Source organism: Rutidosis leptorrhynchoides, chromosome 3 (genome assembly GCF_046630445.1).
Source record: "Rutidosis leptorrhynchoides isolate AG116_Rl617_1_P2 chromosome 3, CSIRO_AGI_Rlap_v1, whole genome shotgun sequence".
NCBI classification, from domain to species: Eukaryota; Viridiplantae; Streptophyta; class Magnoliopsida; order Asterales; family Asteraceae; genus Rutidosis; species Rutidosis leptorrhynchoides.
The window spans coordinates 268,024,498-268,040,317 of record NC_092335.1 but is presented as its reverse complement, the minus strand read 5'-3'; positions in this window follow the sequence as shown (position 1 = coordinate 268,040,317).

The following is a 15,820-nucleotide window of genomic DNA, read 5'->3' as shown; positions in this document are numbered from 1 at the left end:
ATTGGACTAGGGTATAGATATATGGCGATGGTATGGGGTATAAGGTTATAATTCGGTATTAAAACAGAAAAACTGAATCGGACGGATGGTTAGAGGAAATGTTGGGGTAGCAGGACATCGCGGGTTCAAACCCGGACTTGTGCATTTTTTTAAGGGCTACTTCTTTGAGGTAGTTATTATTATCTCGTATTATTATAATTATAATTATAAATATTATTATTATTACTACTAATTATTGTTATTATTATGATAATTGTTATCATTTTCTAACATTTTTAAAGTATAATTATTATTATCATTAATCTAATTATTAGTATTATTATTATTATTATTATTATTATTATTATTATTATTATTATTATTATTATTATTATTATTATTATTATTATTATTATTATTATTATTATTATTATAAGTATTATTATTAATACTATCATTTTTATTATTAATATGATTATCATTATTAGAATTAGTATTATTATCAGTACTATTATTATTATTATCTTTATTACCAAAAGTAATTTTTATTAATTATCATTTTTATTAAAATTAGTATTATTATTGAAATTAATATTTTATTAAACTATCATGTTTATTATTAAAATCTTCATTTTTATTATTATTTGAATTATCATAATTTTTATCGTAATTAGTATTATTTTTATCATTATTATTATTATTAGTATTATTAATATATTAAATAAATATTTTCTATATAAAAATATATTTATGACATAACACATAACTATAATAATATTTTTGTATTAAATATTAACTATTCATTTAAAGTATATAAAAATAAATATTTAATTAAGTTATTAATATATAAATTAATAAAATAACAATTAATAATAAGATATATATAAATTTGTGCGATTACAATTATATGTGTTAATATATATATATAAATGATATAGGTTTGTGAATCCGAGGCCCTTCGGATATAAAAATAAATATAGGTTTGTTAATATATATATAAATGATATATATTAACAAGATGCATATATAAGAATATCCCCATCATTCCGGGACACCCTTCGGATATGATATAAATTTCGAAGTACTAAAGCATCCGGTACTTTGGATGGGGTTTGTTAGGCCCAATAGATCTATCTTTAGGATTCGCGTCAATTAAGGTGTCTGTTCCCTAATTCTTAGATTACCAGACTTAATAAAAAGGGGCATATTCGATTTCGATAATTCAACCATAGAATGTAGTTTCATGTACTTGTGTCTATTTTCTAAATCATTTATAAAACCTGCATGTATTCTCATCCCAAAAATATTAGATTTTAAAAGTGGGACTATAACTCACTTTCACAGATTTTTACTTCGTCGGGAAGTAAGACTTGGCCACTGGTTGATTCACGAACCTATAACAATATATACATATATATCAAAGTATGTTCAAAATATATTTACAATACTTTTAATACATTTTGATGTTTTAAGTTTATTAAGTCAGCTGTCCTCGTTAGTAACCTACAACTAGTTGTCCACAGTTAGATGTACAGAAATAAATCAATAAATATTATCTTGAATCAATCCACGACCCAGTGTATACGTATCTCAGTATTGATCACAACTCAAACTATATATATATTTTGGAATCAACCTCAACCCTGTATAGCTAACTCCAACATTCACATATAGAGTGTATATGGTTGTTCCGCAATATATATATAGATGGGTCGACATGATAGGTCGAAACATTGTATACGTGTCTATGGTATCTCAATATTACATAATATACAATATAAGTTGATTAGGTTATGGTTGGAATAGATTTATTACTAACTTTCACGTAGGTAAAATGAGTAGCTTTTATCAATCTTGTTTTACTCGCCATTTCTTCATTTTAACTTTATGAATATAAATAGAAAAAGTATAAGTTTATAGTCAGAAATACAAGTTACAAGTCATTTTTGAAAGAGGTAGTCATTTCCATCGAAAGAACGACATCTTGATGATCATTTTGAAAAACATACTTTCACTTTGAGTTTAACCATGATTTTTGGATATAGTTTCATGTCCATAACAAAAATCATTTTTCCAGAAGTATAGCCTTTAAATCAAAGTTCTTCTTAGCTTTTAATTATCCCAACCAAAACAGCCCCCGGTTTTACTACGACGGCGTATATCCAGTTTTATGGTGTTTATCGTGTTTCCTGGTTTTAAATCATTAAGTTAGCATATCATATAGATATAGAACATGTGTTTAGTTGATTTTAAAAGTCTAGTTAGAAGGATTAACTTTATTTGCGAACAAGTTTAGAATTAACTAAACTATGTTCTAGTGATTACAAGTTTATAACGTTGAATAAGACAGCTTTTTATGTATGAATCGAATGATGTTATGAACATCATTACTACCTCAAGTTCCTTGGATAAACCTACTGGAAATGAGAAAAATAGATCTAGCTTCAAAGGATCCTTGGATGGCTTGAAAGTTCTTGAAGCAGAATCATGACACGAAAATAATTTCAAGTAAGATTTCCACTCGAAATAAGATTGTTATAGTTATAGAAATTGAATTAAAGTTTGAATATGATTATTACCTTGTATTAGAAAGATAACCTACTGTAAGTAACAAAGGTTTCTTGATCTTGAATGATTACTTGGAATGGATTTAGAAAACTTGGAAGTAAACTTGCAAATCTTGGAAGTATTCTTGATTTTATGAAACTAGAACTTTTGGAATTTATGAAGAACACTTAGAACTTGAAGATAGAACTTGAGAGAGATCAATTAAATGAAGAAAATTGAAGAATGAAAGTGTTTGTAGGTGTTTTTGGTCGCTGGTGTATGGATTAGATATAAAGGATATGTAATTTTGTTTTCATGTAAATAAGTCATGAATGATTACTCATATTTTTGTAATTTTATGAGATATTTCATGCTAGTTGCCAAATGATGGTTCCCACATGTGTTAGTGACTCACATGGGCTGCTAAGAGCTGATCGTTGGAGTGTATATACCAATAGTACATACATCTAAAAGCTATGTATTGTACGAGTACGAATACGGGTGCATACGAGTAGATTTGTTGATGAAACTGAACGAGGATGTAATTGTAAGCATTTTTGTTAAGTAGAAGTATTTTGATAAGTGTATTGAAGTCTTTCAAAAGTGTATGAATACATATTAAAACACTACATGTATATACATTTTAACTGAGTCGTTAAGTCATCGTTAGTTGTTACATGTAAATGTTGTTTTGAAACCTTTAGGTTAACGATCTTGTTAAATGTTGTTAACCCAATGTTTATAAAATCAAATGAGATTTTAAATTATTATATTATCATGATATTATGAATTATGATGTACGAATATCTCTTAATATGATCTATATACATTAAATGTCGTTACAACGATAATCGTTACATATATGTCTCGTTTCAAAATCATTAAGTTAGTAGTCTTATTTTTACATATGTAGTTCATTGTTAATACACTTAATGATATATTTACTTATCATTTAACATAATTAACCAAGTGTATCAATATCTTAATATGATTCATATGTACCTAGTAATACGTTATAACGATAATCGTTATATATATATCGTTTTCGAGTTTCTTAATTTAATAGTCTCATTTTTATGTATATAACTCATTGTTAAAATACCTAATGAGATACATACTTATAATAAAATCATGTTAACTATATATATAACCATATATATTTCATCGTATAGTTTTTACAAGTTTTAACGTTCGTGAATCACCGGTCAACTTGGGTGGTCATTTGTCTATATGAAACCTATTCAAATTAATCAAGTCTTAATAAGTTTGATTGCTTAACATGTTGGAAACACTTAATCATGTAAATATCAATTTCATTTAATATATATAAACATGGAAAAGTTCGGGTCACTACATCGGTTACCAGGTGTTCACCATATGAATGAATTTTAATTCGTAGGTTATGCGTACTATTTTATTACACAGGTTATGTGTAATATAAAAATGAAATCTTGTGGTCTATTAAAATTATGGAAATAATTGATTACGATAAACCTATGAACTCACCATCCCTTTTGGTTGACACTTTAAAGCATGTTTATTCTCAGGTATGAAAAAAATCTTCCGCTGTGCATTTGCTCATTTTAAAGATATTACATGGAGTCGTTCATGGCATATTTAAGACAATACCTCGCAATGGGACCAAATTTTGATGACTTCATCCAGATGGATTAGGACGGATCTTTACAACCACACCCGTATCAACACCACTTGAAACCATAACCGCTACCCATTTAATGACCAACATCGTCCATCACCTCCACTTAAAGCCACCTTCACATAATTTTTGTTTTGTCTTATCTTTCTCACGACAGTCACACGAAACCCACCTTAGATCACCATCATCCTAGTAACGACTACTGTTGTCCTCCTATTTCTGATGTGAACGAACGACACAAACCATCTGCACCATTAAAACTGTACAGTTCGAAGACTGCCATAAATGTTCTTGTTTGTTTTATTCGCGAACCACCATTTAAAACGTCATCTTTCTTTTTATTTTTCTTCTCGCCGTATTGGTGCTACTACAGTGATATGTTTCTGTTTCAACAGCTACTTGTTTGTGTTCAGTATAAATCGTCATTTAAACCCACGAAAAATACGGTTACACCGCTTGTTCCTGTTTTGAAAATGATGTTGATGTGTTTATGAAAATGGTGTTATACATATTAGAATGTAAATATTGAAATGCCCCGTCCTAATCCATCCGAACGAAGTCCATCTCGATTATAAACAATTCACAATAGTTGGTAACAGATACACAATGTAAATATTGAAATGCCCCGTCCTAATTACATAGAATATCTAGGTATATAGAACAAAAGATTTCGTAGATTACGGAGGAATTTACGAAACATATCAGGCATAGTTTATGGTAACAGATACGCTAAGATATGGATTAGCAGATACGCTAAGATATGGATTAGCAGATACGCTAAGATATGAATTTTGTCTATACACTATTCATGCAATCAATGCAGTAAGATGTGTCTAGACTAAGAATGATAAGCAGGTAATTTTCGACAGGAATTGATAAGCAAAACGTTTGACATGCAGACCAGGTTCAAGTCCAGACTTATTAATATAACCTAACAACTACTAGATCGAAGTCCAGACTTCACTAATGCATCCTAACAACTACCGATTAGACACACTAATGTTGACCTGGTTCGCTAAGACCACCGCTCTGATACCAACTGAAATGCCCCGTCCTAATCCATCCGGACGAAGTCCATCTCGATTATAAACGATTCACAATAGTTGGTTACATAGCGAGGTAAATGAACTCTAAATAATACATTTTACAAATATTGCATTCGTTTTAAAAGACAAACTTTCATTTCATCGAAAGTTGACAGGTATGCATACTATTTCATAATATCCAAACTATAAATGACCTAATCTGTCATTTACTTAATAATAATCTCTAATGAACTTCAACGACTCGAATGCAACGTCTTTTGAAATATGTCATGAATGACTCCAAGTAATATCCTTAAAATGAGCTAATGCACAGCGGAAGATTTCTTTCAAACCTGAGAATAAACATGCTTTCAAGTGTCAACCAAAAGGTTAGTGAGTTCATCAGTTTATAGTAATCATTTCATTTTCATCATTTTAATAGACCACAAGATTTTAAATATTATAAAACGTGCAGAAGTCCCATTCCAACTGCACAAAAAAAATATCTTTCATATGAAGAACACCTGGTGAGGATTCAAAATATAATAGTAACCATCTGTGCCGGTCTTTCACCCCACGGCTGAATACATGTGCCTTCAAAATATAGAACCTCTGTGCCGGTCTTTACACCCCACGGCTGAACACATGTTTATAAAATATAGGCCAACCGGTGCCAAAATGTCGTAAATAATAAACCATCCACCCGGCTCGGGAGCTCATACGCTCTAACGGAAACCGGGGGCTAATGCGTGTCATAATAATCAACCCCAATCCCAGATAATTCTATCATAGAATGCAGTTAAGGTACTTGTGTCTATTACGTCAAACATTTATAAAAGCGCATGTATTCTCAGTCCCAAAAATGTAAAGAGTAAAAAGGGAATCAAATGAAACTCACCTAACGTATTTTGTAGTAAAAATACATATAACGATATTGAACAAAAGTAGGGTTGGCCACGGATTCACGAACCTATATCATTCATATATATATATATATATATATATATATATATATATATATATATATATATATATATATATATATATATATATATATATATTAAAACATATACTTTTTAATTTGTGTTTATATTCAAAATGATTAATATTTTTATAGTTATATTAATATATATATATATATGTGTCTATCTGTTTAGTGTTATATTAAAAATACCTAAATTGTTATAAGTATGAATATTTCAAAAATGATTTATTGATGTAGTTAATATATACTTATAATTCTACTAATAATATTTTTAAAACTTTCATTATTTGTTATATTCATAATACTTTTAATAATAACAATATTGATATTATTAATGATCATAATACTTTTTGTTTTAATGATAACTTTAAATAAATTGTAGTAAGGATAATAGGTTTTAATAATAATAGCACTGATAATGATAATCTTAATAATAATAATGATAGGATAAAATGATAGTTTTTATAAAATAATATTTTTAACAATAATGGTAATTTTAATAAACATAATGCTTTTTATAGAAATTTAGCTATTTACAATACTAATAGTACTAATATTAATGTTAAATGATAATTCTAATACTATCAATAATAATAATAATAATAATAATAATAATAATAATAATAATAATAATAATAATAATAATAATAATAATAATAATATTAGAAATGATAATATTAATAATTTACGAATGATAATACTAGTAATAATAATGATAATATCATAAACTGTCTTATTAATCATTTTGTTATTACTAACATCTATCATGATAATAATAATAACAATTTATAATAATGATCATAGTAAAAAAATAAATATAACAATAATACTAATAAGGATGTAATAAGAATAAAAATATGATAACTACCTCCAAAGTGTAAGCCTCTTTAAAAAAATATTTTCCACAGACAGGACTCGAACCCGCGATCCCTCGCTCACCCGCAACACCCTCTACCATTCGTCCCTTTGTGTTTTTCTGTTATTAGTCCCAACAGCTTAAATATAAACCCTTAATATATAATCCCTTCATCATCTTCTTCCAAAAAAATAATTTGCCAAATATCAAAACCCAAGTAATTATAACGAACAAGTATTTGAATTCTTCAATAGACTAATATATACGCGTTTATAATACTTAGTAATCAAAAAAATATATATATAAAATAAAAAAATGAATATTCCAGCTACTGCTGCTGCCTTACGGTTTCTTTAAAAAAAATTGATTTTTGAGTTTGGTAAAGTTTTGGCCAAAATTTATAACACAACTTATATTTCAAATCACTTCTAAAATCTATTGGAATCGTTAATTTGACTGGAAACATAACATATAACACGAATTTGATTGAAGAATAAAGTTTGACTTTTAAAAACTAAAAGTTTGACTCAGAAATTCACACTTGATATTTAGAATTGGAAGTTGGGATTTTGAAGAAAGATTGACTAGTAAATTCCTAACCTAACTGCATTAACACAATTTGCAATAACTTTCGAATTCAAGAAGTTGAAATTTGAGTTTAGAGACAGGGTAGCGAGCTGCTTGCACCCTTTTATTGTTAAATTTGATTAAATAAAAAAAAACTGGAATTCGATTTTGGTGTAATTGTGAGTGCTGGTGGAAAATTCTAAGGAGTTCCATAAGTAAATTAAGTAATCGATCGTTCTAATTAAAGGAGAAATAGTCTACAATCATTATTCAGCAGACAAGGGGAAGAAAATAAAAAAATAAAAGGTGATTTTGATAGATAACAACCTTTGGATATATCTATATCTGCTTTCGATTCTTTTTACCGAATTGTAGACAAGGGAAGCAATCCAGTACAGTTTGATTGGTATATAAAAAAAACGTATGATTTTATATTAATTATAATTATATTAATAATAATTAAATCTTTCTAATAATATTAATAATAAAATTAATAATAATAATATTAATAATAATACATAATAATACTGATTTCGTTATGTATATATATCTGTATATTATATATATATATATATATATATATATATATATATATATATATATATATATATATATATATATATATATATATATATATATATATATATATATATATATATATATATATATATATATCTTTGTATATTATTTATATATAGGAACATAATAATGTTAATTTTATGTAAACATTACTATTTAATATTAATTTTATTAATAATAATGAAGCTAGTAATAAAAATAACAGAATTTAATAATGATAATAATATCAATAATACTAATAATAATAATACAACAATTTATACTTATCAAATTTCATATGTACCCATGATATTATACAATTATTTAGATTAATATTTACATTAATAATGAAACTAATTATTATTATATTTATACTTTAACTGGTATTTTTCATATATTATATTAACCTTACACCTTAAATTCCAAATGTTTAAATTATATTTTATTACTTTAAATTAATATATTTTCTTACATTTATATATTTATATATATATATATATATATATATATATATATATATATATATATATATATATATATATATATATATATTATATTGTATAGATTCATATTAGTATTATATCTCTATTTATATATGTTAATTGTAATAGTAAATTAATTATTTTGTTTATTATCTTACATTATTAATTCCAATTGATTAATGTATAATTATTAATTTAAATTATTATATATTCACTTATATATATATGTATATATTTACATAATTATTTACCGATTAGTCCGTGAATCGTCGGGAATGGTCACAGGTTAATTAAATGTATGACAGTAGTTTAAATTTTTTTTTTTGAGACTTAACAAAACAGACTTTGCTTATCGTGTCGGAAACATATAAAGATTAAGTTTAAATTTGATCGGAAATTTCTGGGTCATCAAAGTACCTACCCGTTAAAGAAATTTCGTCCCAAAATTTGATTGAGATGGTCATGGCTGACAATAAGTATGTTTTCATGACGCATACGAGCTAGAAATTAGAGTTCTATCATCATTGAGTAATATGGATAAAACCATTTGATTTTGTGAATTGTACGAGTGAAGCTATTACCAAAGAGTGAAATGATTAGGTATAGATTCATCATATCTTTTGACGCAGATAGGATTGATTTCTCAAGTTCAAGAGATTTGGAGAAAATCTTCGTAATAAGATTTGATTCTTCGGTAATCAAGGGAATTAGAATCCGCTTTAAATGCGATATCTTACTATAAATCCACCCTCCTTCGTTTCCTTATTTCAAGAACACACACCTTCTATTCTTTCTCCCTTGATTTATACTTTAAAGCATTCGTTAATATGCTCCATCCCATTCCGATCCTTGATATTCTCTTAACTTTCATATCTGTCATTCTTCTCTTTCATCTACCACCGGAGGATTTTATTTACTTCTACTATTATCTTGGGGTTATGGTGTTATTAATTTTCCCGTGCCTTTACGTGGCAATACGTATTGATATGCATGGTTTGTAATTTATGTATTGTTGTCGAGCTTTATATTTTCTTTTATAATCAAGGGTTCCATACTTTTGTCTCCTCTTTCCGAATTCAAATCAAGCGAATAATGGTCCGGAATTATTAGGTATGGATTTTGAAATGAACATAGTTAATGTTCTAAGAAGGGAATTGTAATGGCACGATCTTGACTTGGTAAATTACCAGAATATCCGGAAGATAGAACTATCAAGAAGATATGTTCTTAATATGTTTGGAGATTGAACAGAATGCAAGAGTCGTGTAAATGGCACATGATGATGGTACTGTGGATCATCACATTCTATTAGAAACTCAACATGAATTACCGTAATATAATCAAGTTGATCAAGTGTCATTATATTATACTAACTCATGCATCAGTTCCCAACACTACTTCAAAAATATTCATATTTTAAATTCGAAGATTCGCAGAATATAGAAACTAAAACAGTTTCCTTTTGTGATATAATACGGATAGCGTAGAGAGATAATTAATATCGAATGAGAATATTTATGAAGATATCTTCAGAAATATTGAGGATATTAATAAAGAAAGGTACGATGATATCTTAGGATTTCAGAATCAAATTGTGATGAAGAAATTCATTCACGATGATTTAGAGTGGTTAAGGAGTAGGGTATTTGCTAAAGATTTCATCAAAAATAGAATCGTCAGGATTCTTTAAATACATGGTTTGGTCCTTGTATTTGTCCTTGGTCTCCTTCATGTTTGCTCGATTCATTTTTCAGAACTCAGAAATCTGATTCGTAAGCTAAATTGCTTTTCAGAATTTCAGAATGAAAGTTCATAATTCTATGAGATAAATGTTATATGTATACATATAACTGTTGATGTAGAAACGCTGCGAGATTCAAAATACTGATTGCTAATTCTCGGTAATTGGTATGGTAATTCTCGTTATATGATATGGATGAGTATATGGTAAGGTTTTAATGAACAACCATAATGATTCTTCGGAGAGACTTAAGTCAATGAGTAATGAAGTTGCTGCTAAGTTTTCTGATAATGTGATGGAATGCAAACGGTTCCCCGGTAACGATGATGAAAGGCAACCTTATATATCAAGGTTATAATAAGGCTAATTCGAATGAAAGTCGAAGTTGATTTGCTGAAGCTGTGACAAAATTGGCTAATTTTGGAAAGGGATTGTAAAGTTATTTTTGGTAATAACAACGTCAAAGGAGCTAGCACGGATATGTGTTAAACGTTTACTCAGGTTTCAATTGTTTTCAAGTGCATAACTATATGCATCAATCTTTTCTTCCGTAGATGAAGTGCGGTTGGTTCATTCTCTCGATTGAGGTGTTTTCAAGAATCATGAAAGGTTTGAACGCAGACTGTAATCGTCAAGATACAATTGAGGTTTAAGATAAAATCAAGTGGCAACTTGAAGAATTGTTTAGTTTCTTATGTTATAATCAATATTTTAATTCATTTTAATTGTCCACTGTTGGTAGTCCTCGATTGATTAGTCCATAGTTAGCTAGGAACAGTTAGCTAGGATTTTGTTAGCGTGGATTCTTAACAAAATTTCTCATAGTTAATTTGTTTATTTCTAACAAATTTTATTCCGTCAAATGTTTTCTTCATTATGTCACTTGTTGGATTCTGATCGGTCAAAATCCGAATATGAAATTGATTTTAGATGAAAATAGTCGTTCTTTGGTGAACGGATACGTATACGCGTGAATTTGAGCAGTGTTATGACTAATGAATCTGAATTGAAGAATGTACAGTGTAACTTATTAATGTGAAATATAAATATTCCTCGGATATTACCTACCCGTTAAAATATTTTCACCATTAACAGTTTGTACGAAAGAATTTTTAATCACAATCTTTATGTAAATATATATACATATATTTTCTTCAGATGTAATTATGGATTTAATGAGTCAATATAATATTATACTCATTTGATTTTCGATTTGAGCTAGAATAAGTAATCTCTAAAACTATTAGGATCTACATATTCTTCGCAGAATATTAATGAAGTTATGGATCAATACTTCATCGTTAGTTATTAGGATCCACATATTCTTCACAGAATATTAATGAAGTTATGGTTCAATACTTCATTGTTAATTATTGTTGGTACTCCTTGGTATCTATGATGCGTATGATGTTGATGTTCATGGGACAGATTGTGATGTTGAGGTGTGGGATGCGGATGTTGCTGTTGGTGATGGTACTGTTGGTGCCAGTGATGTTGCTGAAGCTGGTACGTTTTACACCATACTTTTCAAGGCTACAACTCAGGCGCGAAGCTCGTTGACTTCTTTGATTACTCCGGGATGATTGGCGGTTGGAACAAGCGAATGAATAAAGTTTAGAATATGAGATATGATATGTTCGTGGCGAGATATTCGGGAAATGAGGGTGAAAATGGTGTTTCGAACAGGTTCGCCGGTAAGTGATTCAGGTTCTTCGCCAAAAGGTGAATTCGGTTGGTGGAAGGAATCACCTTCTTCGCGTCTCCGTTGATTGAGTCAACTACGAACTCATCAGATGAATTGGGGATGGCTGATTGATTGAGTCATTCTGGTGACGCAGCTTTCAGAGCTGGAGTGGGACTCCATATCGGAATCCGAGAGACTTGAACTAGTTGTGAGTTCCATTGCGTACGATTGAATAAAGGATTTTTCGATATGAAATGATTTTCGGATGTCGGATGATATTCTAATTACATAGAATATCTAGGTATATAGAACAAAAGATTTCATAGATTACGGAGGAATTTACGAAACATATCAGGCATAGTTTATGGTAACAGATACGCTAAGATATGGATTAGCAGATACGCTAAGATATGGATTAGCAGATACGCTAAGATATGAATTTTGTCTATACACTATTCATGCAATCAATGCAGTAAGATGTGTCTAGACTAAGAATGATAAGCAGGTAATTTTTGACAGGAATTGATAAGCAAAACTTTTGACATGCAAACCAGGTTCAAGTCCAGACTTATTAATATAACCTAACAACTACTAGGTCGAAGTCCAGACTTCACTAATGTATCCTAACAACTACCGATTAGACACACTAATGTTGACCTGGTTCGCTAAGACCATCGCTCTGATACCAACTGAAATGCCCCGTCCTAATCCATCCGGACGAAGTCCATCTCGATTATAAACGATTCACAATAGTTGGTTACATAGCGAGGTACTTGAACTCTAAATGATACATTTTACAAACATTGCATTCGTTTTAAAAGACAAACTTTCATTTCATCGAAAGTTGACAGGTATGCATACTATTTCATAATATCCAAACTATAAATGACCTAATCTGTCATTTACTTAATAATAATCTCTAATGAACTTCAACGACTCAAATGCAACGTCTTTTGAAATATGTCATGAATGACTCCAAGTAATATCCTTAAAATGAGCTAATGCACAGCGGAAGATTTCTTTCAAACCTGAGAATAAACATGCTTTCAAGTGTAAACCAAAAGGTTGGTGAGTTCATCAGTTTATAGTAATCATTTCATTTTCATCATTTTAATAGACCACAAGATTTTAAATATTATAAAACGTGCAGAAGTCCCATTCCAACTGCACAAAAAAAATATCTTTCATATGAAGAACACCTGGTGAGGATTCAAAATATAATAGTAACCATCTGTGCCGGTCTTTTACCCCACGGCTGAATACATGTGCCTTCAAAATATAGAACCTCTGTGTCGGTCTTTACACCCCACGGCTGAACACATGTTTATAAAATATAGGCCAACCGGTGCCAAAATGTCGTAAATAATAAACCATCCACCCGGCTCGGGAGCTCATACGCTCTAACGGAAACCGGGGGCTAATGCGTGTCATAATAATCAACCCCAATCCCAGATAATTCTATCATAGAATGCAGTTAAGGTACTTGTGTCTATTGCGTCAAACATTTATAAAAGCGCATGTATTCTCAGTCCCAAAAATGTAAAGAGTAAAAAGGGAATCAAATGAAACTCACCTAATGTATTTTGTAGTAAAAATACATATAACGATATTGAACAAAAGTAGGGTTGGCCTCGGATTCACGAACCTATATATATATATATATATATATATATATATATATATATATATATATATATATATATATATATATATATATATATATATATATATATATATATATATATATATATATATATATGTATATATATATATATATATATATTAAAACATATACTTTTTAATTTGTGTTTATATTCAAAATGATTAATATTTTTATAGTTATATTAATATATATATGTAATATGTATATCTGTTTAGTGTTATATTAAAAATACCTAAATTGTTATAAATATGAATATCTCAAAAATGATTTATTGATGTAGTTAATATATACTTATAATTCTACTAATAATATTTTTAAAACTTTCATTATTTGTTATATTCATAATACTTTTAATAATAACAATATTGATATTATTAATTATCATAATACTTTTTGTTTTAATGATAACTTTAAATAAATTGTAGTAAGGATAATAGGTTTTAATAATAATAGCACTGATAATGATAATCTTAATAATAATAATAATGATAGGATAAAATGATAGTTTTTATAAAATAATATTTTTAACAATAATGGTAATTTTAATAAACATAATGCTTTTTATAGAAATTTAGCTATTTACAATACTAATAGTACTAATATTAATGTTAAATGATAATTTTAATACTATCAATAATAATTCAATAATAATAATAATAATAATAATAATAATAATAATAATAATAATAATAATAATAATAATAATAATAATAATAATAATAATAATAATAATAATAATATTAGAAATGATAATATTAATAATTTACGAATGATAATACTAGTAATAATAATGATAATATCATAAATTGTCTTATTAATCATTTTGTTATTACTAACATCAATCATGATAATAATAATAACAATTTATAATAATGATCATAGTAAAAAAAAATATATATATAACAATAATACTAATAAGGATGTAATAAGAATAAAAATATGATAACTACCTCCAAAGTGTAAGCCTCTTTAAAAAAAATATTTTCCACAGACGGGACTCGAACCCGCAATCCCTCGCTCACCCGCAACACTTTCTACCATTCGTCCCTTTGTGTTTTTCTGTTATTAGTCCCAACAGCTTAAATATAAACCCTTAATATATAATCCCTTCATCATCTTCTTCCAAAAAAAATAATTTGCCAAATATCAAAACCCAAATAATTATAACGAACAAGTATTTGAATTCTTCAATAGACTAATATATACGCGTTTATAATACTTAGTAATCAAAAAATATATATATATTAAATAAAAAAATGAATATTCCATCTACTGCTGCTGCCTTACGGTTTCTTTAAAAAAAATTGATTTTTGAGTTTGGTAAAGTTTTGGCCAAAATTTATAACACAACTTATATTTCAAATCACTTCTAAAATCTATTGGAATCGTTAATTTGACTGAAAACATAACATACAACACGAATTTGATTGAAGAATAAAGTTTAACTTTTAAAAACCAAAAGTTTGACTCAGAAATTCACACTTGATATTTAGAATTGGAAGTTGGGATTTTGAAGAAAGATTGACTATAAATTCCTAACCTAACTGCATTAACACAATTTGCAATAACTTTCGAATTCAAGAAGTTGAAATTTGAGTGTAGAGACAGGGTAGCGAGCTGCTTGCACCCTTTTATTGTTACATTTGATTAAATAAAAAATAAAACTGGAATTCGATTTTGGTGTAATTGTGAGTGCTGGTGGAAAATTCTAAGGAGTTCCATAAATAAATTAAGTAACCAATCATTCTAATTAAAGGAGAAATAGTATACAATCGTTATTCAGCAGACAAGGGGAAGAAAATAAAAAGAAAATAAAAGGTGATTTTGATAGATAACAACTTTGGATATATCTATATCTGCTTTCGATTCTTTTTTACCAAATTGTAGATAAGGGAAGCAATCCAGTACAGTTTGATTGGCATATAAAAAAAATGTACGATTTTATATTAATTATAATTATATTAATAATAATTAAATCTTTCTAATAATATTAATAATAAAATTAATAACAATAATATTAATAATAATACATAATAATACCGATTTCCTTATGTATATATATCTGTATATATTGTG